Source organism: Brassica oleracea, chromosome C9 (genome assembly GCF_000695525.1).
Source record: "Brassica oleracea var. oleracea cultivar TO1000 chromosome C9, BOL, whole genome shotgun sequence".
Lineage (NCBI taxonomy): Eukaryota > Viridiplantae > Streptophyta > Magnoliopsida > Brassicales > Brassicaceae > Brassica > Brassica oleracea.
The window spans coordinates 17169791-17176854 of NC_027756.1; the positions used below are offsets into that span (position 1 = coordinate 17169791).

Sequence of the window (7064 nt, forward strand, 5' to 3'; positions counted from 1 at the left end):
TTTGCGGCTGACACAAATAAAAAAAAAACAGATAGGCAACATCGATTGTAAAATGAGGTAAATAAAAAGTTTTCTGCTCTCGATTTGTTTACTATTGATTTTTCATAAGTGATTTCATATTCTACTTCTATAAAATTGTGCTTTCGTTATCGTTTATGTTTCACTTATATGAGTTTTGTTTCTTTTTTTATTTCTTTTGTGAATTCGGTGAATTACATAAGTGTCAATTTAAAAATATGGACATCTTTAAAAATTAGTTCCACTCTAGATACATATCTAAAAATTAGTTCCACTCTATTCACATGTTAGTATTCAAATCTAATATATCAAACTTTTATATAATATAAGTGCAGACTTGAAATATAAATGTATGTCTAGTATATATTCATCAATTCTGTCTAAAATTCATCTAATTATAGAACAACAAAACAAATTACTTATTTTATTAACCTACGCTTTTGAGGTTTAGTTACTTAAGAGTATATCGACAAAAAAAATACATATAATAATTTATCATTCTTGTATATGTAAACTATGTACAAAATAAGAACGGTTTGATTTATTAAATGATAAACCAGAAAATTTATATTAAATAGTTTAATCTCATGATGATACTTCTTCAAGAGAAGTTGTATAAAATTTGATATCTAATCAGAACTTTTTTAATTATTAATTACTCCATATTTTTCATCCTCTTAATTTTAGACTAAATCTATTAATAAATCTTTTTATAACCCATGAATCATTTTGATCGCTAGTTTATTTGTATCCAACACAATTTTGACATCAATCCAAAATATATATTTAAGTGACCGATACATAACATAACAACAATGCATAAGAGTTTTGCTTAAAAAAATTATTAAGAAAAATAAAAAATCTAATTATGATATTTCTTTTCACGTTTCATCAAAACCCAACCAACATAAAAATGAATCTCACATAACTATTTTTTCATTTTTTTGTCAAGAAACTCAAGTTTGGAAAAATTATCTTGAAAAAATAATTCAAAACCATAACAAAATATTAATACATAATAGAATTTGAAAAATTAATGTACAGAACAAAATATAACACGTTATTGCAGTTAAAATTTAGTGAAAATATATAATATCATTTGAGTTTGATGAAAAATGTAGTCAATAATAATAATTTGGTTAGAATGGATCATATACCCTAATAATACATATATGTTAATAATAAATAGAAAAATTTGTTAGATCAGTAAAATTCTATTTGCGAAATTAATTACATATTTCATCAAGTTCATGCTAAGAAAAAATTGAACTTACCAGAAATATTTTCCTCTTTAGATCACTAAATTTAAATTTACAAAACTGAAAACAGTTATGGAATCTATTCTATTAAAACAATAACATGACCTATTGATATAGGTGTGGTTCAACTATTTTAATACAATTATTAAAACCTCTTATTAATCATTTAAGATAAATATTATACAAAAAACACAAATATAACTAAAAACACACAAATATAAAAATTAAATTTCCCAAAAAATGTAAAACAAAAAATATACCGCTCTTTTAAGGGCGGGTCAGAATCTAGTAAATATTAATACATAATCAAAACATATATTTTTTAAAAAATATTAGGAAAACAAAAATAGAACATAAACCAAACAAAACAATAAAATTAGTAAAATTCATAAAATTACCCAAAATACACAATATAGCAAAAATACATAAATTTCAAGGATATCTAGAATTTTTTTGAGAGAGAATTATAGAAAAACATTTGAGGGAGAAATTTCCTTTTCTATATATTTTATCAAGAATATGTATAAAAAACTAACACAAACAAAAAATAAAGTAACATTCGTAATATTTATTTTCTCGATTTATTAAACCAAATAAGCAAAAAATAAAAATAAGTAATGAATCAAATATTTTTTCCTTTTAATCAATAAACTCTGAGGCAAAACCACCAACAATTAATAGATAACAAAAAATTCAAAAAGTTAAATAAACAAAATATAGAGAGATATAAAAGGAAAACAATAAACATAAACATAAAAATGTAAAATTTGTTTTTGTAATAGAAATAAGAGATTGTAGATCATTGTGTCTATATAAATATAGGGTTTTTAGAGTTACAAGAACTTTGTCCACAACTCCGCGCTTGTGCGGCGCGGAGGCAATGCCCCTAGTGTCATAAAAGAAAGTAGTAAATAGTTTAGCGAAGAGTGAACAAGCTTTGGAAATAAGGGACAGCACTTCCCAGGTAATACCGAGGCTCCCTAAAAAATTTACCATATGAATTTAATCTGAAATTGTAAAGCACGAGCTTGCCTTCGTCATCGCTGCAATCATAAAGTAATAGCCTGTTGTCAAAGAGTGATGCGACCGGTGGCATTGAGTAAAGATATTTCTCTTCGATACAATTGAGAGTTGACCGGAGATTTATGGAATAAGTTTTGTCCCATGTCACATTGTCATGATTTAACGACCATATAGTTTGTGTGTCTCCCTTATCCTCCGATAAGCATAGGCGGTCATTCAAGGAGCACATAGTGATTCGGTGATGAGGTGCATAGGCAACGGGTATTTTTGCCATTACGACTTGTGCTTCTGTGACGCGTGCTTCTGTGACGCGTCAATGAACCAATAGAGAAATCCATGTGCATGCGCTGGTACTTTATCATGTAGTATCGGATAAGGACAAGAAACAATCACATCATGCCTCCAAGTGTTGTTATTGTTCTCGAAAGAGAAAACCTCGCATGTATTAATTTGCCCGTCTAGGTATACACAATGAGAGTTGTACAACCAAACAATCTTGTACATCCCTGTGATATTGTCTTTACCGAATCCCAAGAAAGGGCGTCGAAAGCGGTTATACGGTGCCATCTAGTTGCGGGATTGATCACATACATGAAGGTGCTTGAATATAGGCAAGCCAGACCATCACAACTCCGTGTAGTTCTCACGTTAATTTCCCTTTTCGAAGCGACAGGGTAACGAATATGGTTCTCTTCCGAAACTAACGTTGCTCCCACACTCAATGACCTAAGAGAAGCTTTTCCACGTTTTTCAAGCCTAGGATGACATATCAGGATGCTCGGGTCTCGAGATTTCTGCTGATGTCTCAGATGTCTCTCCTGGAAACGTGGGGACTCTATTTCAGTTCTCCATTGTTTCGACACAGCTCTAAATCTCAATAGTGATTTCACCGGAAGTTTCTCAAGAATCTGATCTACCACCACATGGTGAGGTATATTTACTAACATATTCGGACTGCTACTGATAGTCTCGTAAACGCCTCGTTTTCGTTTAGGCATCGTGTGATCGATGAGTCTCTTGGAAAACAACCGTAGGTTTTTTTGTATTATTTCTCTGAGTTTTTTCTTTTGTGTTTTGTTTTACGATTTGGTTGGAGAGGGAATTGTATATATAGTGAGACAGATTCTCAAAATCTTATTCCTGATCCTTCTTAACTTATACTAGAAATTTGACCCACGATTTTCATTAAATTTTAAGAAGAATTATAGTAAAAATATATTTATTAAATATTTTTTTTATATTACAAATTATATAATCTAATAAATATATAATCAGAAAGAGTTTAGATTTTTTTAAAGTACAACTATTAGTATATGAACCAGCTAATTTATAGAATCATTTTTTTCTAAAGTATACATGTATCTATAGTAAAATTCGAATAAAACACTAATATTTACAGAATTTAACTCTCTATTTTTAAGTATGATATTTAACTTTACATATTCTTTAATCTATTTATTGAGTAACATAATCCAACATAAACCCAATCCCACTCCTTAGATATTAAATCTTTAACGATGATCACTAAGGCATAAATCTAAATATTATATTATTTTTAATTGAATGTATTTTTAAAAATGATACCCAACTTAATGTATTTAAAGAAATTTCTCTTTATTCTCCCATTCTCTTATTAGATAGAACATAAATATTTTTTTGACCAAATTGAAAATGTGAACATTGTAGTTGTTGATTGAAATTGGTTCGATAAATTTCTTATAACTTTAAAAATATTTTTTCCCTTTTAAATTGTGCACTCAGTTAAGTGAAATTGGAAATAATATATTTTCATCTTGGTAATAGTACATATTAATATCAATTCTTTTGTGAATCTTATAGTAAATTTTGCAATTTTTCCGAGAATCAGTGAAAAATATTTTCATTCAAGATAGTAATTAAACATTTAAAATTAATCATTTTATTAATTATTTGTCCTTGTTTAGAAAATACACTCCAGATATTTTTAATTTGAAAACTACATCATGGTACAACTTTTTGGAACCTATTTTCAAAATATTAATTAACTGAAATAATTTTCTATTCCTAAACAATAATTTATACATCTAATATTTCTTAAAGTAAATTTATTTTCTGTGTAGTACTGAAAACAAATGTTTTATATTCATGTTATTTAGAGTTCACAATTATGTTAAATAACTTAGTAAACAATATTATTGATATGATGTTTGTGAACTTTTTTGGTATTACATAATATAAAGTACTAAAAATAGATGGAAAATAATAACTATTCAAAAAATTGATATGGAGTCTTGGTAGTACAAAAGATTATGTATATATATATATAGGTTAACTGAACTTAACCCGTCTTTAATAGAATGCATCCATGTTTCTGTCTCTCTTCTCATTGTCTTATGTTCTTGTTTCTGTCTCTCTTCTCATGTCATATGTTGTTACATCTCTGAAGTAGCAACGTGAAAGCAGTTGTTGCATAATCCTTGACTACACAGATACATTGATTACATCGTTAGCCACACTCTCTGACTCGGAACATAACTTATACTGAAACATGATTTATTGTAATTTGATACAGCTTTCTACATTTTAGAATATGTTTTCGTTTTTGAAAACAATTAAACACCAAACACTTTTACAGGGTTTCCTCAAAGAATTGAAAACCATACAGTACAACATAGACACCACATCTCACTCTGCACACTATACATTACATTCCAAAAAACAGAACAAAATTAAAGCCATAACAATTTAGCCTGTATATATCTCTCTCAACTAATCTACCTGATTCTTCTCCAAAATACAAAGCAGCGGCCATGGCAGAAGCACTTGAAAGCTCCTATTAAAGAAACAGATAACAGCTGATTGATCTATTTGAATCATTCAAAACAAACTCTGTATACAGATCCTTCAATGCAATCACCATCGTCCTTATCAAGGTCTTGTTAACCTTCCCTCGAACAAAAAAAGCACCAAAAGACGTCAAAACATCGCCAACATAAACTTCTTGAAGATCCAATATTTTATTTTGTGACCTAGAGAGTAGAAGGAAACATAGTCACTCCACCAATAATAATTAGTCCAGTAATGTAAGCATTAGACCCTGGAATGTCATCTTGCATCTCTCAAGCACCATACTGGTAACCGGATTTTTGGCTTCAGCAATCACTTGTCGAGTCATTTTGATCCGCTCTATGATACCAGAAAGGATGGGTATGACGGTATGGCCCACTCAAAATCCTTAAGACCTAGATCTCTGCTCGAGTAATCCCTCCATGTTGTTTCTATCGCTATTACTGCCCCCAACACTCTCATTCCAAATATGCAAATGTCTCAGGGACAAACAAATAAAAAAGGATCATCTTAATATCAAAAACAGTGATGAGAGACATCATTAAGACCCGAAGAAAACAACCCAAACATGTATGTTTTTCATTTGTAAGCGAGCACAAGCTAAACTCCCTATAATACTATAAGTCCGGACACTGAAAAACATACTGAAATTGACTATAAGATGTAGGAACATGTCATTCTTACAGTGCTTTAAATTGCTCAATTGCCAAGTTGATGTGTTTCCCTCTATGCTACAATCGTAATATGTGTCTTGTTAAAGTTCTCCATTTTGTGTTGAAGCAGCCTCAGCTTACTTTAATAAACTCCATGACATCTGAGAAAAGCCGTATCTATGAAAGTGAGCACAGAAAAGAAGCGTCAATTAGTCATCAGATTCAGAGTTTTGTGTTACCTTAAAGAGTTCAAGTAGAAAGTTGCCTTGTGATTCAAAAAGACAGTGATGACGGAACCAGTTTGGCCTCACATAGACCGAGGACAACATCATGGAAGAACCACCAAGCCCAGAATTATTAATACCACGATAGAACCAAGGTCCCAAATCGTGATACCTCTCGAGTTTGGCGAGAACACCATTCCTGCAAGAGTGTAAACCTCGAACAGAGGAAAGAACTGAAGATAGTACCAAAACAGACTCTCTTGCCCTTAACCACCAAACCCACTTTCCCACCGCTTTCACAGATCTGATAAGAAGTTGTGAACTTGGGATTAAATAAAAAAAAAGGATGTTTCTTCTTTCTTCAGAGATCCAAGAATAAGAACGAATAACCACCGTCCGTTTGGATTCTCTCCATGTAAGCTTTGCGCCAAGTATATCCCATGTTGTCTTAATCTTAACCAGAGAAAGCAGACGTTTCCGCCAAGCCTCTTGATCCTTATATGTAATACGACAGTTCACGTCCAACGATTCAGAATCTCTGCAAATATTTTGTCTTCAGTACGAACTATGAAGAACTGCGCTTGATATGCCTGCACTATGAAAGAAGAGAGGTCTAATCCTAATTTGATCTCCTCATGTTTCCTTCCTTTGAGAGACTCTGTTTCATGAGAGGTCTACTCTATGTGATATGAAGGATGATTTCTATTGATGTATAAGAGTACATATTTATACAGATTACATACATCTTTAAGGGAAAAATATATCAAGCATTTATAGAGTAATAGAGAAAACGTGATACGCAAGTAAGGTGATTGATCTTCTTTCCTTAACATTCCCCCTCAAGATGGAGGTGCTTTAGCAACACCAATCTTGTCTGAAAGCATCCTGAAAGGTGATCTGGACAGTGGCTTAGTCAATGCATCAGCAAGTTGGTCTTTTGATGAGACATGAACCACACGAAGCTGACCTGAAGTGATCTGATTTCGGATGAAGTGGTAATCAAGCGCCAAGTGTTTCATTCGAGAATGAAAGATAGGATTAGCACAGAGATATGTTGCGCC

At 31.2% G+C, this 7064-nt stretch overlaps 1 long non-coding RNA gene across 1 annotated transcript in view; it reads right to left on the minus strand.

The window, feature by feature from the left end:
• Positions 1–4883: 4883 nt before the first annotated feature.
• The window catches only part of LOC106313666, a 7629-nt gene continuing 5448 nt past the window's right edge, over positions 4884–7064 (minus strand). The window contains exons 5-7 of the long non-coding RNA XR_001264456.1: positions 6019–6175; positions 5309–5940; positions 4884–5223 (exon numbers count right to left, since the gene is read on the minus strand). This is a non-coding gene — a long non-coding RNA (uncharacterized LOC106313666). The remainder of the gene's footprint in view (positions 5224–5308; positions 5941–6018; positions 6176–7064) is intronic.